Source organism: Podarcis liolepis (assembly GCF_965112155.1).
Source record: "Podarcis liolepis genome assembly, contig: HAP1_SCAFFOLD_36, whole genome shotgun sequence".
Lineage (NCBI taxonomy): Eukaryota > Metazoa > Chordata > Lepidosauria > Squamata > Lacertidae > Podarcis > Podarcis liolepis.
The window spans coordinates 1,253,489-1,275,000 of record NW_028148820.1 but is presented as its reverse complement, the minus strand read 5'-3'; the positions used below and the strand labels follow the sequence as shown (position 1 = coordinate 1,275,000).

Genomic DNA, 21,512 nt, shown 5'->3' with positions numbered 1-21,512 from the left:
AAACCACCCTGGGAATCATAGGACTGGGAGGGGAATAGGGGTCTGCTAGCAACTCTTAGCATGCTTAACAAACTACAGCTCCTAGGGTTCTTTCAGGGAAGCCATACAGTAAATGTTTAAAGTAGTACATTAGTGCTTGACATGCATGGTGTGAATGTAGCCTAAGTTTCATGAAAGCTCTGGAGGGTGGATCTTAGGTTTAAATGCTCTGCTTACTCCGCAATACAGAGGAATCGGAGAATTGCATAATATTACGGTGAAGAATGTGAATAAGTTTGATTAAAATTGCAGTTCACCAAGATCTGGAGTGCCAAAGGTTTCCCACAGCAGCCATATACCAATTTATTTTTTTACATTTGTAGCATTAAAAAGAATGACATCTGCATTTTAAAATCATACAGAAATGTCAGCATATTATGCTAACACCTTTATTTTTAGGGTATTTAACTGACCTGGATGGTGCCAAAATATATTTTTATCAGGCCATCTTGTGTTATGTTACTTCCCAAGGCTGGTTGCCATGAAACGACAATGATTTCTCTTAAACAAAAATAAACCTACAGTAACAGTGTGTTATTAAGGAGAGAAATATCACCAGATCAGTCACAGGCACCTTCCTGTTGCATCCTGCTCTGCTGTGTCAAACCTCTTCAGCCTAGTTGCAGTGCCCACATATTGCACAATCCCTTCCGTTTATTTCACAATAGTAGCCCCGGGAATCTCTCATCTGTGTTGGTGGGTTTCAGAGGATTCTCAGGGAGAAGGATGGAGCTGTGTAGATCTCCTACAGTAAAAGTTGCTGGCACCAATATTCATGGCATATTTTGTACCTTTGTGTTAGTAAGGAGTTATGGAAATCAGCTATGCCCCTTCACACCTATGTTTCAAGAATTAATCATGGTTCTGTTACAAAACCAGGACTTAACAGACATGGGCAAAGGCTGAGTCATATGATCCTTCAACATTCTTCTGGTAAAATATTGTTGTGAAATCAACATCCATGTGGTAAAGTTGCAAATGCTGTTCTTTTCCAGGATGTGTCTTGCTCAGGGCTTTTTTGTCTCCCCCAGGGGGGACTCACAGGAACTCAGTTCCAGCACCTCTCGGGTAGGCTCCATTGCCGTTCTAATAGAACGAGGGAGGTGTTCATGGTGTGTTCTGGCACCTCTTTTTCTAGAAAAATAGCACTTCTTATAGGTAAAGTAGGGGTTCTAGCTTATTTATCCAGTTTATTTAATTGCTGTGAGCCTAGAATGTTATGTACTGAAGTTTTCACCCTGGGCCAGCAGGGGGATACTGTAGATACTTATGCAAATAAGGGATCGAAAGTGACGTTCAGTGATTGGATAGTTTTAGAAAGTTGTTACAGTTACGCTGTACTGGAGTTCTATATAAGCAGGCTGACTGAACCCTTCAGTTCAGTTCTGTCCTGGCCGGTGAGTAAACAAGAGCTGTTTGAAGAATCGCTGTGTCGTCTGATATGTTCACCCACAGCTTAACATAGAACCCTTGGTTGGTAGTTATTCTAGACTCATTATGCAAAGTACAACATGATGATGCTTTATGCTGTGGGGCCACAGTAAGAACAGGGTGGTCTTCTAATCCATTTCCCAATATTTGTCAGGATGAGAGCACAGGCCTCAGATCAGCACTGCTAAGTTCCAGCAGTTTCGTAGGACTCGAATTTAGCTTACACACAGGCTACTTTGGGCACCTTAATTTCAGGGACACAGAAAATAGGCTCAAATGTACAACCAGAAAAACCATCTAGGATGCTCATTATTTATATTGCATTGCATCAATCTAAATTTCTGCGCCAGCTCCTTCCAGAAAATTTAGCAATTAATAAATAGTTCCTGGTTTACCGCAGGAGCGTCTCGGGTTCAGCTGCTTTTCCAACAGCAACACTCACCTAATTAACTCACACACCCATTTAAAAATGTTGAGAACATCAAAAGCAGTTCTTGTAGACATATTCAGTTGTGTTTATGCTTTAATAACAACCTCCTATCTTTGGGGCTCAAATCAGAGTGTCAGCAGTGGCAAATCTTTAAGGAAAGTGTTTGTGAACATTGTTTATATTCAGCATTATCCAGACCCTCCAAGTGTTCCTATTTTCCTAAATTAGTGTTCCTAAATCAGGGACATCCCTGATTTAGAGAAGCCGTCCCGGTTTCTGATTTGATCCCAGAATGTCCCACTTTTCCTTAGGGTGGCCCTATTTTCATTGGAAAAATTCTGGAGGGCATGGAGTTATCCACCCCCCCCCAAGTGGTCTGAAGGCAATCCTGTATAGGGAAGATTTTTAAAAATGTTTAATGTTTTGTTATGTTTTTATATATGTTGGAAGCCACTCAGAGTGGCTGGGGCAACCCAGTAAGATTTGTGGGGTATAAATAGTAAAATTATCATTATGGAATGGGACGTCCCTATTTTCATAGGAGAAATGTTGGAGGGGATGATATTCAAACTCCTTTGACTTTCAGAATATCTGAATTATGGTTGTAAAACAAATTTTGATGACCAAACTTAACATCCCTCACTGTAATTAATTCTCAGCCCCTCAAATTTGAATGGCCGGATTATGTGTTCATTAATGCTAATAAATTTCAGAGTTTCACTTTCCAAATTTGAGTCTTGTATTTGAAATTCATTTTAAAACCATTGCAGATCTGTCTAACATTTCATTTTTACTAACTGCAGTTGTTGACATTGTAGTTCTAGATATCAGGGTCTCATTCACAAGGGAGTCTAATGTGGATTTGAAGCTACATGTCCCTTGATTGGGGGGGGGGGCATCATCCACATGATATTCACCCCAACCAACTGGCAGCCCACAGTTTTCCCAATGGTAACTTTGGAAGTTCCTGATCAGCAGAGAATCTGAAAAGGGGAAATAAATCCAATATACTTGTTACCCGACTGTGGATGCACTGGAGTCCATTGTTTGAGCAGGTTCTGGTGACGTTTTTGCGATGCAAACTCTGCCAGCCATTAGGAAAGCATGCAGGCTCCTGATATTTTTAGAAAAATATTCTCTTTTACACAGGTACATGAGGTAAGGGAGGGGAAGGGGAGGAAAAGAAGCAGCCTTTCATGCCAGTGACTCCAAATCATTGCCTGATTGGGAGTGACACACTTTTCTTTCTTGTTCTTACTGTAGTTTTTGTGCAAATCTGGAATATTAGAAACCTTTAAAATTTTTCTTTATTTTTGAAGTTATGTGTGCCAGAACAGGTAAAGAAATACTTGTGCACATGTCCACAACAGACTTCAGACTGGCTTGGAGCAATGCACTCGTAATGTATTTATACACATACTATGATGTACTGTTTTACTGCAGTTTTGTGAAAATCTGCAAACGTTGTATTTCAAAAATTAAAAGATGCTTGCCACAGAAACAACTCGCAAGCATGCCTATAATGGTACCCACGATTCCTTGCTTAAGTCTGACTCCATAGGTATTAAGACCAACACACGTCATTCTTTCAGAGTTGCTGTGCCAAAATGCCAAAAGGCAACTTCGTTTATATACACAGTATGTAATTTACATGCCATCCATATCATCTCTATTCAAAATGCTCCTCTGTCTGGATATGTTCTAAATTTTTAATCACAGAATTGTAATATGTAAGAATATCCGCTCAGAGAAATAATACCCATTGATGTACTCTGAGGTAACGTTCAATGGCATGCCACACAATCTAAGTTTTTGTTTGCTTTTATGAACAGAGTTCAGAAATATAATGCCTCCCCCGTCCCCCTCTGCCCAATTAATCTCATCTTGACGCTACTTGATCTAGTGACATGCCAGTGAATTAATTTATTTGATATTACAAAGTAAATACGGGAGAAAGCCTAGAGCATCAGGGAGAATAAGTGTCTGTGAATTTGTCTTTGTGCAAAATATGCACAGGGAAGAGAAAAACAGAAATACGCAGGGAGATTCCAGATGGCCTGTTTATTGAGCATTCTTCTTGATTTGTTTCTGGGGAGATCAGATAATAATGGCTGTTTAATGAACATTTGTCCTGATTTGTTTGTGGGGAGGTTACATGACATTCCGCCAAAGCAAGTGTTATTCCACATTTTCCAATGCCTGTCCCCATCACCTTCCTTACTGCAAGTAGCCCGATCTTCTGGGAAAGTGAAGTAGTTACGGAAGATCTCCTGATCAACCTGAATTTGCTGATATGTGATTGAATCACACCTGAAAATAGCAACAGTATGGAAGCTGCCAGAGACTGTGCTCTTCTTGCATTTCAGAAAACAGGTTCACCTCGGATCAGATGAGTTAAGCAGCTACTTTATTTTTTGAAAAAGACCCCCTTACAATATGGTTACCAAGCACCTTTCCACTGTGTGCAAGAGGTACTGGAGTAAGGAACTCAAACTCTAACTTATGGCAATGCTTGTCCATTTGGTGGGAGAGGACTATAGCATATCATGTATTGAAGTTCTCACCCTGGCCACCAGGAGTATTGTGTATGTAGTTTTCACTCAGGTCCACGTCAGTTATTTTAGGCGGGAAACCCTGGGTTGTTGTTGCTACAATGTTGACAGCCGGCTGCCTATAAAAGCAGGCCGACTGAGCTGTTTGCTGTTCAGTTCTGGCCTCAGAATAAAGAAGAGCTGTTTGAAGAATCGCTGTGTCGTCTGCTATGTCTACCGACTATTCAACACATATGATGGTGTACACAGTCCTTACACATGGTTTGTCCTCCTCCCCTTATTTGTCCACTACCCAAAACCATCCTAATGGTGGATAGATCATGTGAATGAGGCACACAAGTGCAGGTATATACACATCCAATCAGGTGGCTAGGAGAGGAGCCACACCATACCTTTAAAACACTCTTATGCCACTTCAACAGTCATGGCTGCCCCCCAAAGAATTCTGGGAGCTGTGGTTTGCAAAGGATGCTGGGAATAAGCAGCTCTGTGTGAGGTCTCCTAACAACACTCTGCACCCTTAGACTTCTGCGTCCAGGGCAGCTGTCTACCAGCTCCATCTAGTATTCCGGCTGAGACCCTACCTGCCTGCAGACTGTCTCTCCAGAGTGGGGCATGCTCTGGTTATCTATCACTTCGACTACTGCAATGCGCTCTGTGTGGGGCTACCTTTGAAGGTGACTTGGAAGCTACAACTAATCCAGAATGCGGCAGCTAGACTAGTGACTGGGAGTGGCCGCTGGGACCATATAACACCAGTCCTAAAGGATCTTCATTGGTTCCCAGTGCGCTTCCGAGCACAATTCAAAGTGTTGGTGAGGACCTTTAAAGCCCAGTATACCTGAAGGAGCGTCTCCACTCCTATCATTCGGCCTGGACACTAAGGTCCTATGAAGGTCTTCTGTTGGTTCCCTCACTGTGAGAAGCGAGGTTAGAGGGAACCAGGCAGAGGGCCTTCTCGGTAGTGGGGCCTTCCCTGTGGAACACCCTCCTGTCAGATGTCAAGGAGAGAAAGAACTGCGCAACTTTTAGAAGACATCTGAAGGCAGCCCTGTATCAGGAAGCTTTTGATGTTTGATGCTTCATTACGTTTTGATATATGCTGTAAGCCACCCAGAGTGGCTGTAGAAACCCAGCCAGATGGGCAGGGTATAAATAATAAAATTAGTAGTAGTAGTAGTAGTAGTAGTAGTAGCAGCAGCAGCAGCAGTAGAAGTAGACTACAGTTACTAGGCTCCTTTGGGGGCAGCCATAACTGGTATAAGAGGGCTTTAAACAAATGGTATGGCTGTGACCCTCTTCTACTTGTGGGGAGGATAGCATAATGGCTTTTTCAACAATGGCACTCCACCACATGGGATGTCAACAGTATGTGAACCATCCCTCAGCTACAGTAATACTTTTTCATTTCTCATCTATTTGCTCTTTATGAATTTCTCTCTCTTCTCAACATGGGACTCTGGTGCTCCTATAACTAAAAGCAGATGGGGCGTACATACTTTCTCAATTGTCTGCCTCACAAGGAGATATCCTGCAAAATATGGCACAGCTGCCAAGCTTAGGGCTTTCCTGGTGGAGAATATATTTTTTTACAGACTCAAGAACTGGAAAGATAGAAAAAGGCAACATCGGGGTCACTTTCTGTCAGAAGCACGGCTCCCTTGACAAATGATTATGTTCCAAAGAGATTCATAAATGGTGACTCCCCCTCCCCTCGGATGAAATGCCGAAGGCAAAATCTACTTTCATTGCCTAGGGATATGCAGGCAGAGTGACAGAGCACACATCGTTCCCCAAATAGAAGCGAACACTGAAGAACTCGTCTCTCTCTAGTGGAGAATCCCCCTTTTCCCAAGGAAAGGATTATAAAGGTTTCAGCGTTAATGGTTTCTAGCCCTTAAGAAAATATAACCATTTTCAGTCTCTTTGTGTTTAATGGGGCGTAAAGGTAAAGGGACCCTTGACCATTAGGTCCAGTCGTGGCCAACTCTGGAGTTGCAGCGCTCATCTCGCTTTATTGGCCGAGGGAGCCAGCGTACAGCTTCCGGGTCATATGTCCAGCATGACTAGGCCGCTTCTGGTGAACCAGAGCAGTGCAGAGAAACGCCGTTTACCTTCCTGCCAGAGTGGTACCTATTTATCTACTTGCACTTTGATGTGCTTTCAAACTGCTAGGTTGGCAGGAGCAGGGACCGAGCAACGGGATCTCACCCTGTCACAGGGATTCGAACCGCCGACTTTCTGATTGGCAGGTCCTAGGCTCTGTGGTTTAACCCACAGCGCCACCCACGTCCCTTTTAATGGGGCTTACTCCCATGTAAGTGGGTACAGGATTGCAACCTTGGCAGTGGAGGGTTCTTGTGCCTTTTAACAGCTGTCTGGCTGGACAAAACTTAACAGGTTAAGCCTTTTCTAGTATGCAGATACAATTATGGGAAAACCATAATTTTTCACATTCTGTCTGTAAGGTGTTTTATTACGTGTGTGACCACTGATCTATTTTTGGGTCCCCTACACCGCCTGCAATAGTGGGCAGAAATCTGCACACATCACAAACAGATGCAAATCTCTTTCCTCTTTTGTGAGCAGGTTGGAAGTCACAGTGTACTGGGCCCAGAAAGTCCTGTTGGCACCCCTGGGAGCAGCAGATGGTGGAAAAGTTGGCAAGTCCTTCTCTTGTACAACCAGTTGAACAAGCTGTGGTGCCCTCAGAGAGAAGGGAAAGGGCCTCGCCTCAAGTTTTATCAATGATCTGCAGTAGTGAAGACGGGGGTTTGATTTAGGAACATCGTAGAGGTAGCATTTGAGGGCTGTCAGTTTCAAATGCCCTTTCTAGAGCTGGAGTTTTAACTCTGGCAGACACTATACCAAGTGCAGCCTCAGCCAATAGCTAATGTAATTGCTGTGTATTTAAAGATGTCATTTAATTCACTGTTCTCCAGTACAAACACACTTTGGCTCGGTTCTGTCATCTTCATCAGAACTGTCTGTGTATCACTCAGGCAAGGCAAATACTAATAATAATAATGCTATTTAGAAGCAGGGGAAAGCAGAGCAGAAACATCTGCCTTGGTTATGAAAAGAGTTGCCAAGCCCATGTATTCAGCTTTTAATAGCTGGGTGTTTCGGGCCCTTGAGAACAATATCAAGTGTATCATTAGAGCTACAAAGGCTGGTTTTGTTATGAGGGCTTCATCTGAGTTGCCTAAACGGTTAATGAAAGAACAAGAAAATTCCACGCACGTTAAGAAATCTTGGCAGATTAGCAGAGAAGGAAACTGGGCCAAAGGAGCTGGCTTGCAGTGGACCCAAAATGCAGAGTTGTATCTAACGTGGTGCTACGTGAATGTTCTGTTAGCACTAATGTTTCTGCTTGCACATTGAAATGTTCTCCCCCTTGCCTTTCCAGGCACGTCCCCTAAATCTGTGCCAGGGGTTCCCCCAATCCTCTGGTGCAGATTTGGGGTGTCTGTGTGCGGTGCACACAGGAAGAAGATGGGGTGAAAGTGCCATTGTGCAAGCAGAAATCCTCATGCGGATCATAGAGTTGGGAGGGACCCCAGGGTCATCTAGTCCAACCTCTCTTCGCTCAACGCGGGGCTCGAACCCTTGACCCAAAGATTAAGAGTCTCATGCTCTACCGACTGAGCAATCAGTCAAGATGGGATGTGTATGCTGAACACTGCCCCATTTCCATGAATCATGAGGTTCTACAGGTACAGGCAATAGCAGCTGTGTTCATTATATGTTTGAACCATCACAAGGCTCCTTGGCGTTGAAACCCATTTATGGATAAGGTTTGGAGCCCTCACGGCTGTCTCTAAAACCAGAGGCTCCTTGTACCTCTTTGCTGCATTCTTCTGGGCTGGCTGTTTAACCCCACTTGCACTCAGCGCTCATTTCTCCTGGAGCTCAGCACTGGGAAATGCTGACCTTGGATGCTGAGATGGCGCTTGGTGTTTGCCAGATACTGATGAGCTGGTATATTTTAAATTGCGCAGTCTAACTATTTAAACTGTCACCTCCAGTAGTAAAGAACAGCCGGTCGAGCAGGCAGCAATATTAAGGTTCACACATAACACACACATGCAGCTCTGGCTGGAACAAGACAGAGACTTGCTTCTTATCATATCAGGACCAATGTTACCCCTTTTCATTCCTTATTCTTTGGCAATGACTTGGACTCTGGCTTTGCAGGAGGGAGTGACTCTCGGGGGCAGAGGGAAGAGACATGGGGTTTGCTACAGCTTGTGATATTTTTTCACTTGCGGTATTGGCATCAGGGGTGGGGAACTTTTTTCCAGCCTGTGGGTCATATTCCCCTCTGAGGAGGGCAAGCAAAAACAAGCCAGGGCACTGTAGGTTTGCAATGTTTACCTTTGTGAAGTAAGCTACTAGGCTCTGTGGTTCCCTACCCCTGATCTACATGAACATCACTATTTAGAGCTTATCGCTGTCATATATATATTCTATTACATCAGAAAATTTCAGACAAAGTTTCAAGGGTAATTCATCTGAATGGCGTTTATGGCTGCCGAATGCAATGTTGTAACTTTATGTTCATAACTGAGCTAATAAAGATTGGTAGCCTCCCTGTGTTATTACAACTAACCTAATTTTCAGCAATATGTGCATAGATGTGATATTTGTTCTAAAGGTTGTTTGCTGCAACTTAAGGGTCTCAGATTGTATTACCCAATAAACTGATTATATTTTTGAAATCCTCCATCTTTTATGACCCTCATCCGAATACATTCAATTGCCAATAGCTTTTCCACCTCTCCTTTTCTAGCTAAACGAGAAACGTTGGTCCTAGCTGGCAGCTGTGTCTTCTAATGCTATGCATCTTTTGCCACACACAAAAGCTGATCAACTAATCCTATTGCCTCCCCCCCCCCCGTGTTTTAATTTGACAATCGCAAACATCATTTGGCAGCTGCCTCCTGTTCAGGACAGGCAGGGTGTCTTTTCTTACGCAGACGGTTTTGACACCACGTTGTGTTTGACAGCGCTAAGTAGATCATCCGTTCGGAAGGTGTTTTGTTTTCTGCTGCCATCACAAAATCAGAAAAGAAAACAAGACAAGTATCTGATCCAATTTATTGGCTTGTCAGGAAGACCACTGATCTCTCACCCAAAAACCTTAAGATGAAAAAAAATGAACCTGACTTGCTTGCATTCATGTCACACCAACATGTTCTGCCTAAAATTACTTGTTGGGCAGACTGTAGGGGAAACCACTACAAATATTTGGCAATGGCTACTAAACAATTTTTTTAAAAAAAATCCTGTTTGAGCAGACCAAGATCCACCAAACCTGTCATCCTCTTACCAGCAGCGACCTGTAAGATGCCTTTGCAAAGTGAGCATGTGAGAAAGCATGGCAGTGGCTGATCTAGACGCCTTCCTCTCACTGATGTGATGTAACAGCTGCCACATCTAAAAGAGCAGAAAAAGAGATAAAACCATATTCTGGCTTTGTCTGTTTCTCTGACATAGGCGCCAACTCCTAGGGGCCAAGTTCACTTTGACCCCCACATAAAATCTTTGAGGCCCCCCCCCCCCAGTTGCTGGGCATTGCCATTCAAATGGTGTGCATGTGCTACATCATGTGCTACACATGATTATGCGGGGTTGGGGTTTACCTGGGCCCCCCCCCAATATTTTATTCAAGTTGGCACCCCTGTTCTCTGATATGGCAGCTGTTGTGCCACACCCCCACTGCAGCCATTTTGTGTTATGCCACGCCCCATGACTGCCATTTTGTGTTACGCCACATCCTCATGGCAGCTCACAGATTGACTACTTGAATTCTTCAGTGGCTCTTGAAAACAACAACACAAGTTTTTCTTTGAATGAAATCTGCACCATGGCAGTTGCATTTTTTTGCTTCTTCCACAGTTATGCAGGTTCCTTGTGTTGCATAAGAGCAGCCTTTCCCAGACTGGTACCCTACAGGCATTAGGTAAAGGTAAAGGTACCCCTGCCCATACGGGCCAGTCGTGGCCGACTCTAGGGTTGCGCGCTCATTTCGCTCAAGAGGCTGGGAGCCAGTGCTGTCCGGAGACACTTCCGGGTCACATGGCCAGCGTGACGAAGCTGCAGCTGGCGAGCCAGCACCAGTGCAGCACACGGAAACGCCGTATACCTTCCCGCTATAAAGCGGTACCTATTTATCTACTTGCACTTAGGGGTGCTTTCAAACTGCTAGGTGGGCAGGAGCTGGGACCGAACGACGGGAGCTCACCCCGCCGCGCGGATTCGAACCGCCAACCTTGCGATCAGCAAGTCCTAGGCACTGAGGTTTTACCCACAGCGCCACCCGTGTCCCTCCTACAGGCATTACTGGATCCCAATTCCCATAAGCCTCAGGGTTTCGGGGGACTTACCCAGTTTCAGTTCAGCCAGCTTCAGCTGAGCCAAGATGGTGGTTGGACACTGGCATTATCTTGAGTTGAGCTGAGATGGTGGACTTTCAGTCAGCTGAGACCAAGGTCATCTGGAGATCCACCTTTTCCAAAGTCCACTTGTTTCAGGAGATCTTTGGTTTGGATTGCTCCGTCTCCAGATTCACCACCAATATGCAGAAGAGAAGAGCCAACATTTGCCTAATTTCAGTAGCCTAGGTCTGATGTCTGAGAGTATTGGGCAGCAACTAACAGGGGACCCAAGCAATCCCCAGCTCAGTTCTCACCTATCTCAGTCCAATTATTTCCCCTGAAGGCAGGCATCAGAATGAAATTTGGTATGTATGTTGTTTGTTTGTTTTTTAATTTTTTATTAAATTTTCCAACATACATTTATAGTATCCAATCTAAATTTATCACACATTTTCTCTTTTAGACTTCCTTCAACCTCTCTGACAATCATCCATTATTCAAATTTTTAAATACGCATTTCCTAATTTTATATTGCATTTTATAAACCTTCACACACTTAGTTTTCATCAATACAATAGTCCTCTATCATTTACAGAACTTCTTGAAATCCCACTAGCGTTATTTGCTCATCACATACACATTTCAGATAGTCTGAAAATTTTCCCGTCTTCAATGAACTTTTGATCTCGTATATATCTGATCTTTCCTGTTAGTTTGTCCAGTTCAGCATACTCCATCAGTTTCATTCTCCATTCTTCGAGCGTCGGCAGTTGTCCCTGTTTCCATTTTTAAGCCAATAATATTCTCGCTGCTGTTACTGCATATTGGAAAAGTTTACAGTCCATTCTATTTATTTCATTTCCTACTATTCCTAGAAGAAAAGCCTCTGGTTTCTTAACAAACGTATATTTCAACATCTTTTTCATCTCATTATATATCATTTCCCAGAAGCCCTTCACCTTCTTACAGTCCCACCACATATGATAAAATGTTCCTTCTTTTTCTTTACATTTCCAACACTTATTACATGTTTTATACATTTTTGCCAGTTTCACGGGTGTGATGTACCATCTATAAATCATTTTCATAACATTTTCCTTTAACGCAGTTGTCAGGGGTTCAGGAGCAGAGGCAAGGGCAAGGGAGGAAACAGAGAGCGAGGGGGAGGAGGCAGAAGAAAAGATGAGTGATGACGACGACCCGAGATCTCCGAGTCTTTCCAGTGAATCAGAAGATTCACAGAAAGGAGCACCAGTGGCCAGGGCAAGGGGGGAGCCTAGGGGGACACCCCAGGAAGATAGAGCCAGAGGGGACTCAGAGGGGAGCAGTTGGAAATCGGGACCAGCGTCACCGCCAGAGAGCAGGGAAGAGGAAGGGCGCCAGGGATCAAGCGCTGGCAGCTCACAACAGGGGGGAGGGCACGAGTCAGGAGTGGCCACACCTCCATCGGGGAGCGAAGAAACGGTCAGACGGAAAGTGGAAGATTGGGCGCGCACGCCAAGTTCAAATGCACAGGAAAGTGACGCAGTAGGCAGCCCGGAAAGGGAGCCAGGTCCTAAAGCCCGGCGCAAGGAGACAGGAGGGTCCGGGGGGTCGGCGTCAGAAGAATCCCGGAAGGAAGAGACCCCGGGGGGCAGAGGGACCCAGAGGAGAACAGTCAGGCGGAAAAGGTGGAGCAGGGCTAGGATATTAAGTTGGTGTACAAGGGGCGGAGACTCAGACGGAGCTTCGCCGATCTAACGCATAAGACGTAGAGTTGCATGCAGCAGCTTGAGAATGGAAACTGTAACTCAATAAAGACTTTTACTTAATGATCGCTGGCTAGCGTGATCCTCTGTGAGCTAGGATCTGGGAGCAGCTCTGACAGCAGTACATGCCGTAAATTTTATATTTTCATTCCATAGTTTTATCCAATCGTTAAACTGTATATTATAACCCAAATCTCTGGCCCAGTGTATCATAACCGATTTAACTTCCTCATCTTTTGTATACCATTCTAGCAAGATTTTATACATCTTGGACAAAATTTTATTTTCATGAAATTTGGTATGTATGTTTTGGCATGATTTTCCAGCTGAAATTTGAACACATGTTCTAGCCCTATTCTGATTTCCAGGAGGATGCAAAATAATTTGCATTGTGGTATACAGTAGGAGGGATTTCCGCCTCAGTGTGTTACTGCTTATTTATTGCATTTGAATTTGGCTCTCTGCTCAAGTGTTCAAGGACGCGTCCAAGGAGCTGCTCCTTTTCCGCTCCTCCCTTCCTGGTCCTATCATTAGGCAGAGAGACAGGTGACTACCTCAAGCAGCTGCTTAATTTATTGTTCCATTTTTTACTGCCAGGGAAGGGAGAGGTGTTGGATTTTCTGACCCAGGTGCCAACAGGTGACCCTACTGCGCACCTTGACTTGGGTGGGTGGAGGACATCATTTGAGGATATCCCTTAGGCAGCAAAGTCCTCCACGTTGGTTCTGCCCCCTCCCCATCTTGCAAGGTTTTAGTGGCCAGGGCTGGGCAATATCTTATTTCCAACATCATCATATATTACCAGCTAAACATCACGAAATACTGATATATCACGATGTCTGAAATACGTAGGGATGGAACAATGTAGAGGCATTGGCTGGCTTCATGGTTTTCCCCACATTGTGATTTTTGCATCGCACACACACATACACAACATGATTCACAATATATGGCCAGGTCAAAAATTATGAAAATTATCATGATATGGGCTTAAAACCAGTTTTGAACAATAGATCAGCCACACATCATGATTTGTGATACATTGCCAGGTCAATAACTATAAAACTGATAATGGACTTCAAGCTTATTTTGGACAATATATTGATATATTGCCCAGCCCTATTAGTGACTGATCAAAGGTTCCCCAGCAAGCTTGATGACTGAGTGGGGATATGAACCTAGGTCCTTCCAGTCCAATTCTCAATACATGAGGAAGCTCATATTGTTGCTGCCATCAGACTGGAGGCAGTGTAATAAGAGTATTCCAGTGAAACTGTTAGACCCAGAAACTGAGATATGAAAGCTAGGAGCTAACTGGCACCTTAAATCATCGTTATGGATGCAACAACAGAATGTCTAGATGCACATTATTATAACAAGGCTATAAAGCTGGAAATGAATGAACTGCAGCTAAAATATTATGTTCATTTTCCACATGGTCTTGTCCTTCTCCTGCCCACTCCCCTAATATTCTTAAGAGGGTCTCTTCTCCAGTCTTCAGAGAGTAGCTGGAAGTGGGGAGGCAGAAAAAGGTCCTCTTTTTCTTCCACCTTGCAGTTTTAATCTGAAATCTTAGGTGCAGTACTGAGCTCAGAAACTACTCGAGCTAATGAAATTCCCTGTCGCAAAATGCGCCTGGAACAATGGGCGTTTAGAATGCTGGTTAGAGCAGAAGGTAGGGAAACCAGCAGAAGGTGGAGCCAGAACCCACCTTCTAATTCTCACTTCTAATTCTAGTTTTGTCCCCCTCCTCCTTCCTGCTGAGTTCTACCACTATGGTGTAGTGGTTAAGAGCGGTAGACTCGTAATCTGGTGAACTGGGTTCGATTCCCCGCTCCTCCACGTGCAGCTGCTGGGTGGAGTCTCTCAGCCTCACAGAGTGTTTGTTGTGGGGGAGAAGGGGAAAGGAGATTGTCAGCCACTTTGAGACTCCTTTGGGTAGTGATAAAAGTGGGATATCAAATCCAAAGTCTTCTGTGAGAGCAATACTGAGACAGAGGATGCTGCTGTTGAAAAGCAGTGCCACCTCCCTAGACAAGTTGTTAAGAGGTAGGCAGGCAAGTTGGGGGCAGACTTAGTGGTGCAGTGCCCCATTAGTCTCCACTGAGTGCTCCCCATGAATAGTGAAACTGGATCTACTTGGCATAAGCTGGTCTTCACAGGCCATAGCCTGAAAAGATAACCACTGCTATTTAATAGTAATAATAGGTTTCAGTGAATGAAATGATTATCGGGGTGTGACTATTGAAAATCATTTCCTCCCTCCGTTGATATATTTATCTTGCTCTGAATGACAAGGCACATAGGATGCGCAATGTAGAAATCCAATTATGATTATCTAACGTGATTGCTACGGTTCACACCACGGAGTTGGAAAGGCGGTAGCGCCACCGGTGGAAAAGATTTAACTACCTGAGGCTGCAGCCCTGCAAAGGCTAACGCCACAAGCTTTGCTCACCCCAGAATGATTTGCAGCGGCTTATGCATGCCATGTAGAGGGGCATCCTGTTTCTTTTAGAAAGACCATGCAACTAAACTTTCTATTCCCTTTCTCACCAATTGCCAGAAGAGAAGGCTAATAGCCATGTGAATGCAGACCGAGATGAAGAAAGAAGCATTTCAACGTTTGAATGACTTTGTGTCTGTATTTCTAGCTATCAGTTGCTTCATAATATAGATTTGATAAGTCATTGTACAGTGGTGCCCCGCAAGACGAATGTCTCGCAAGACGGGAAACTCGCTAGACGAAAGAGTTTTCCGTTTTGGAGGTGCTTCGCAAAACAAATTTCCTATGGGCTTGCTTCGCAAGACGACAATGTCTTGCGAGTTCCTGCGGGTTTCCCCCCCTCCCCCCTTTTTCTAAGCCGCTAAGCCGCTTATCAGCTGATCCGATCAGCAGATAAGCCGCTAAAAGCCGCTAATAGCGCTAATCCGCTAATCCGTCAATGGGCTTGCTTCACAAGACGAAAAAACCGCTAGACGAAGAGAATCACAGAACGGATTCTTTTCGTCTTGCGAGGCACCACTGTAGTTCAAGGGCACAGTCCAGCCAGGCAAAACCACTCAAGGCAGGAACAAGGGAGTATCAGCTGGTACGGTATCTCCTCCTGTCACTGGCCCTTTCCAATTTTGTTGGCGTCTGTCTGTTTCAAGGGACATTGGAGTGCGCCTCCAGAGGTGATGTCAAACTGCTGGATGCCCTAGGATGCAAGCCTGGGAAGTGTGTATTGAGGTCCTGGGCCTCCCTGATGAGAAGACCCCTCCCCTCTCGGCCTCACTGATGTGGTCCAAAGGAAAACAGAGCAATAAGTTGGGTACCACCATGGCTACAGGAGTTGCTGGAAGGAGGCATACAACATGCCATCCAACCATCTTAGGGACTCCACTATGGATTTGTGTAGGGTCTATGCCTTAGCCTTTTTGCCTCCCAAAAATATCCTGCAAGGTTTAGGATCAGTTTTCCTTCTCCTAGGTGGGCTACCTTCCCAAGGTTGATGAGCCCCTTCTGCCTTTCACTTCCTGCTACATGTGTGGGAAATTGCCTTCTTGAACACGGGAACAACTGTTGGTCTTAGCCGCTCAATCTGCTGGAGCCTGTCATGCAGAGAAAAAGGACCTCCGGTTTTCTGCAATATTTCCCCAGTCTTCAGAACCAAATAGATGAATTCGTTTTCCTTCATTTTGGTATGCTTTCTGAGTTGGAAACTGTGTTGCAAAATTTGAACAAGTGTGGAAGACAAATGAAAACTCTGTTCCAACCCAGGAATTGCAAATCAGGTTCATTTCAATAAAAAAATTTGGACCATCCGAAATCCACAAGCATCCTTCCAAGGTTGTATAGTTTGTTCCAATTACACACTGTGAAGTTTTTTTGGGGGGTGGCATTCAGGAGAAGAGTGGTTAACTGAATTATTCATTAACTGATAATTAATGAGAACTATTAAATATTGGTAAAAATTAGCCATTACAGTGGTACCTTGGGCTACAGACACTTCAGCTTACAGATGCTTTAGGTTACAGACTCCGCTAACCCAGAAATAGTACCTCGGGTTAAGAACTTTGCTTCAGGATGAGAACAGAAATCGTGTGTCGGCAGCAGGAGGCCCCATTAGCTAAAGTTGTGCTTCAGGTTAAGAACAGTTTCAGGTTAAGAACAGACCTCCAAAATGAATTAGGTTCTTAACCCGAGGTACCACTGTACTTAATTAATTGTTAGCGAACATGCTCAGAACATCCAGGATCCTAGTAGTTAGCAAAAAAGACAGATTGCTAATTATTCTTAATTATCAGAATTTAGGCAAAGCTGAAGAAACAAAAAAGGAAGTTTGGGACATTTTTACAAGAGGTCAAGGGGTACAGTGCCATGTAATTAATTAATCCATCTGAAAACATTATTGCAACTAGATAATACAAGACAAAACAAGATGACACTCAAAAAGATGTATCAAATATTACTTCTTCAAGGAAAACAATTTGTCTTTTAGTAGCTTTAAGAGTTAGGTTTTTACAGAAGTACTCTCATTCAAAGGACTTGTCATACAAGTTCAACATTGTTGACAACATACTAATTGCCCTCTGTTTGCAAGGTCCTAAAATATTTTTAAAAATAATTCCCTTGGGTAGCCTCATCAACACTGCCTGTGTTTTTCTGCAGAAGCTACTAAGCGCAGGATCCAAAACGATCTCCTGCCAGCTGAGTCACAGCTTCATAAAAGGACAGAGAGGAAGGGGAGGATGAGGGGCCATGAGGTCAGCACAGTGCAAATGTGCTGGTGGAGCCAATCTGGCTCCACCAATCCTGCTGGCATGTTTGCGGTGCACCAACCTTGTGGCCTCTTTGTCCTTCTTCCTCTGTCCCAGTATTCATTAGGGGCTTAGCTGGTGGGAAGATGGGTGAGTGGTTGAACCCCACCACGTCACCTGCTGTTGGATGGACCACTCTCTTAAAGGAGATACTAAGAAGTGGATGAGAAACCTGGGCTCTCTAGCTCTTGCTGGAGCCTCCTACCATCTCTGACCATGTGAGCTGGAACTGATGGGAACTGGGGTTCAACAGCATCTAAGGTACGACATGTTCCCCAATCATTAATCAGACCAAGAACTGAGAGTAGCTGATAAATGAACCAGAGGACCTCAGTTAATCAGTGTTGTTGTAAGGCTCTTTAAGGTGAGTTGAAAGAAGAATGTCTGGCTAATTTGCCTGGGTTAAAATGAAGCTTTTATTGTTACAACTCACCCTGTTTTGGGTGCAGCGGTTAAAAACTCATCAAGCAATAGGACTGGGTTGTCAAACAGTTTTCTTTGCCTCTTCATGATTTGTGTATGATTTGTTATGGTCAATCTGAACAGAGAACGAGTTTCTTTGATCCAGGTTACATGCCGCCATGGTATCAGATACTGTATTTAAGAAATCTTAATCACATGAATTGGAATTAATCAGTGGATAAATTTGCATAAAATTAAAAGGCATATTATAATTTTTAAAAATGTCTTTAAAAACATTAAATATTTGTTTCCCAGATCCTGTCTTAAAAGAAGCATCTTTCCTGTGTGAGAGAACGGAGGGTACTCTTCTAAATCATGTTGCCTGATTATTTGGGGTCACAATTTCAGTTTTACCAAACTAATTTAAGCACAGATATCCTTTCCATGTAAAGAGACATGCTAGAAACGGACTGTGTTTTGGCTTTGGAACAGAGTTTGCAAGTTAAGACTTTGATTTCTCAGCTGACACCTTACAAGTGCTCCACCTTGACAAAACAGGTTTCAGGGGCATCATTGCTACACAATGTCTTTCTACTTGTGTAACTGGCTAAACAGCACTGGCATAGTCCCGTGTGCCTGTAAAATAACATTAAATATTACTTTTGAGGACGCATATGTTAAAGCTTCCACGAACAAATCTAGACTTGTGGCTGCTGGTAGCTTCTACGGTTGACCTCAATAACCCAAAGCGTGAAAATCAAAGCAGAGCCCAACCCAATGCATCTCAATTACATTTCCAGGAGCCTTGTTTATTCTTCTCCACCTTCCACTCTCCCCCATCCGATTATTATTGGGCAAGGGGAAAGAGTGGGGATGAATCTGCCTGCACATCCCTGTTACTGTTGCTTCTGCACCCACCCATGTGTTGGGTGCTGAATGCCTACAGCAGGGAACCTGCTGGATTCCAGTAGACAGTCTGCACCATTTAGAAGCCCGATTTTCCAGAGTTGTAGATCATGCATGGAAAACGTATGCAAGAGAAAAGGCTTCGTGCTGCAGAAGTTCAACCGCCAACAGGCAGAAGTCTTACAAAATGGTGGGGGATAAGGGGCCAACTCTCCCACTCGCCCAATGGACATTTCGGGGACAGGATAATGAGTACTGTGATCCACAAGGTTGTGACATGTCAACTAAGCCCTCACCCTCTCCCTGCAGCCTCAGTCATCAAAATGCATAATGTCAAGGGATAACCTTAGCAAGGTCAGCCCTACCATTAGGCAATGGGTTCAGGCAGCTGATTTTGGTCATCATGAAAGAGCAGCAAAATCGTTCAATTAATTATTATTCTTATTTCCAGAGGGGAGGAGTGCTTGAGGGGATTTTCTGGCCCAGGTGACGAAATAACTTGAGCTTCTTTGGGTACTTGGGTCCAATATTTTCTTTTTACTTGCAATCTAATTATTTACTTTTGTTTTAGGACTACTTAGGTAGATGGCTTAAAGGAATGGAAAATCTAATAAAAATGCTAGCATAGAAGCAGAATCCTGCACACAATTGTTTGGATCCAAATCAACACATTATTACTGGGTGACCTCCACAAGGCAGATGATGTAGGCTAGCAAGCACAGTATTCAAGGGATCTGTTCAGAACCAAGATAGGGATGAAACGCCATACTGAATAAACAAACTAAATGTTAAAGATGTTATTGTTGTGAAAGCATCAATGCAAAAAAACCAAACCAACCACCAGCCCTTCCAAGACACATCCTCCCTAAAACAGAACTGTCACATCTTGTTTTAGTTTACCTTCTCCTAACTGGAAACAGTCGCCATCCAGGGTTTTGCATTTCCATCTCCAAGATAAAGTCCTTCTCTGACAGTCTCAATGGTAATTTACCTTCAGAGTGAGGCTGTCACCCAACTAAAGAGATAATGAATTAGCTGGTTGTGACTTTTAATCGAATTAAATGTGAACACATTTGCATATGAATAAAACAAGACCTTGAATTGAAGAAAGCATATTTTAGATAACACACATTTGGCAGCAGGCTTAGAAGAAGTATCCACTCCTGAGTGCAAGAAGGTAGAAGCAGTGACGACTGTGCCTGACATTTGAGGTTTTTATTAGAACTGTCCCCAAAATTTCTTTTTTCACTATTTGTTAAGGTGGGTGGATGAACTCCCCCTGCAAAATCATGAGGGGAGGGAAATAAATGTCTTAAACTTTTTCAGGAGGGGTTTTGGCATTCCTGGCTCATTGCTTTTTTCACAGGGTCACCATGCCACATTGCAGAATGCCGCTCTCAATCCATTCCACGTTTGGCAGTAGGAAGTGGCACGCGACTTTCTCTATAGCTTCCTGTTACCCACACTTCACGGTGACAACCAGTAAGATCAGTGGCAACACCCTAAAAAATACAGAAATTTATCCTGTTCCCCAAACAGCAGAAACTTGGCTGCTTTCATAAGAATATATTCAACACCTGGGAAGGGGAGATTTCAACCCAGCCTTCGGTTTCATAAGCGTTTAGAAATTTTGATAAATAGCAGAATATAAATTTAGGGGTATCTGTAAACACACCCCAGCCAACTAAATGCATAAACCATTGTTTAATTTTTATAACTGTAAAGTTTGCAACACTATAAAAACAGATACAAAATAATTAGAAAACAGATCAAAATTCAGTCCTGACAAGAGAAATGGGTTTTCAGTAACAATGATCACTAAGGAATCTTAAAATCATGGAGTTATAAGGGACCTTAGAAGTGATCCAGCCAATTCCCTGCTCAGTGGAGAATGCAACATAATTATTTGAATAGGACCATTGTGATGCCCCAATGCAGCAATCACCATGTGAGTACAATGATGTAAAATACCAAACCAGTAATTCAGCTTAACACATTGCAACTTACTGATTGTGATTGGCACAACTCTATCAGATCAGAAAGGAAGTCCTATAAGCAAGCAATCCATTGAGTTCTCTGTAGATGCCTGTGCAATATTTACAGGTGCATCAATTAGAAGGCAACAAATAGGTCATTCGCTGGATTGGTTGATGCACTATGAAGCTTGAAAGGGGGGTTTAAAATTTTATTTTCTGGAATACATGGGAAAATATTAAAATCAAATGTCAATAATCCCTTGATTTACAAATCAGTAGAAGATCAAACAGCTATAGAGATTTTATTTTGACATTTTTCCTTGAAGAAAACACTTTAACAGTAATATGCGGTTTCATTATGCATTTTTTTTAATTGCTGTAAACTAACGTGTACCATTTAATTTTTTTTGTTGAAAAAGCATTTTTGGAGACTTTATAAAAATGTTAAACCTCGTGGGCAGGGGGAGGATGAGAGGAGACAAGAACTCGTAGTCTGCAGGACCCTATATAGTGACTCTCATTTGCAAAACACACACATATATTGCTAAATGGGTGGAATGCTACCAGAGGCCTCCGAAAGGACTTGGGCCAAAACTGCAGTGGAAATGGGCCTATACTGTAGAATGAATGGGCCAGTTATCAGTAGCAAGACCAGCTGACGGCTGTGTACAATTAGCAGCATTTGTCAATCTCCACAGCCCTAGCCATGGAATACATCGTTCTCACAATGTGTGCCAGCCTCTGGTGTTTGGCACCTGAGTGCCCGCATGGCTTCGAAACAAAAACCACCCAATACTCATTGCTATCTTACACAATGAGGTATTTCATCCATACTGGCATGACTA

The 21,512-nt window shown here is 43.5% G+C and overlaps 1 long non-coding RNA gene across 1 annotated transcript; it reads right to left on the bottom strand.

The window, feature by feature from the left end:
* Window positions 1-16,005: 16,005 nt before the first annotated feature.
* Window positions 16,006-20,995, bottom strand: LOC310699039. Its single transcript, XR_014521902.1, has 3 exons — window positions 20,699-20,995; window positions 19,592-19,695; window positions 16,006-16,174 (listed from the first exon to the last, which is right to left on the bottom strand). It is a non-coding gene; the product is annotated as an uncharacterized lncRNA (long non-coding RNA).
* Between the last annotated feature and the right edge of the window lie 517 nt (window positions 20,996-21,512).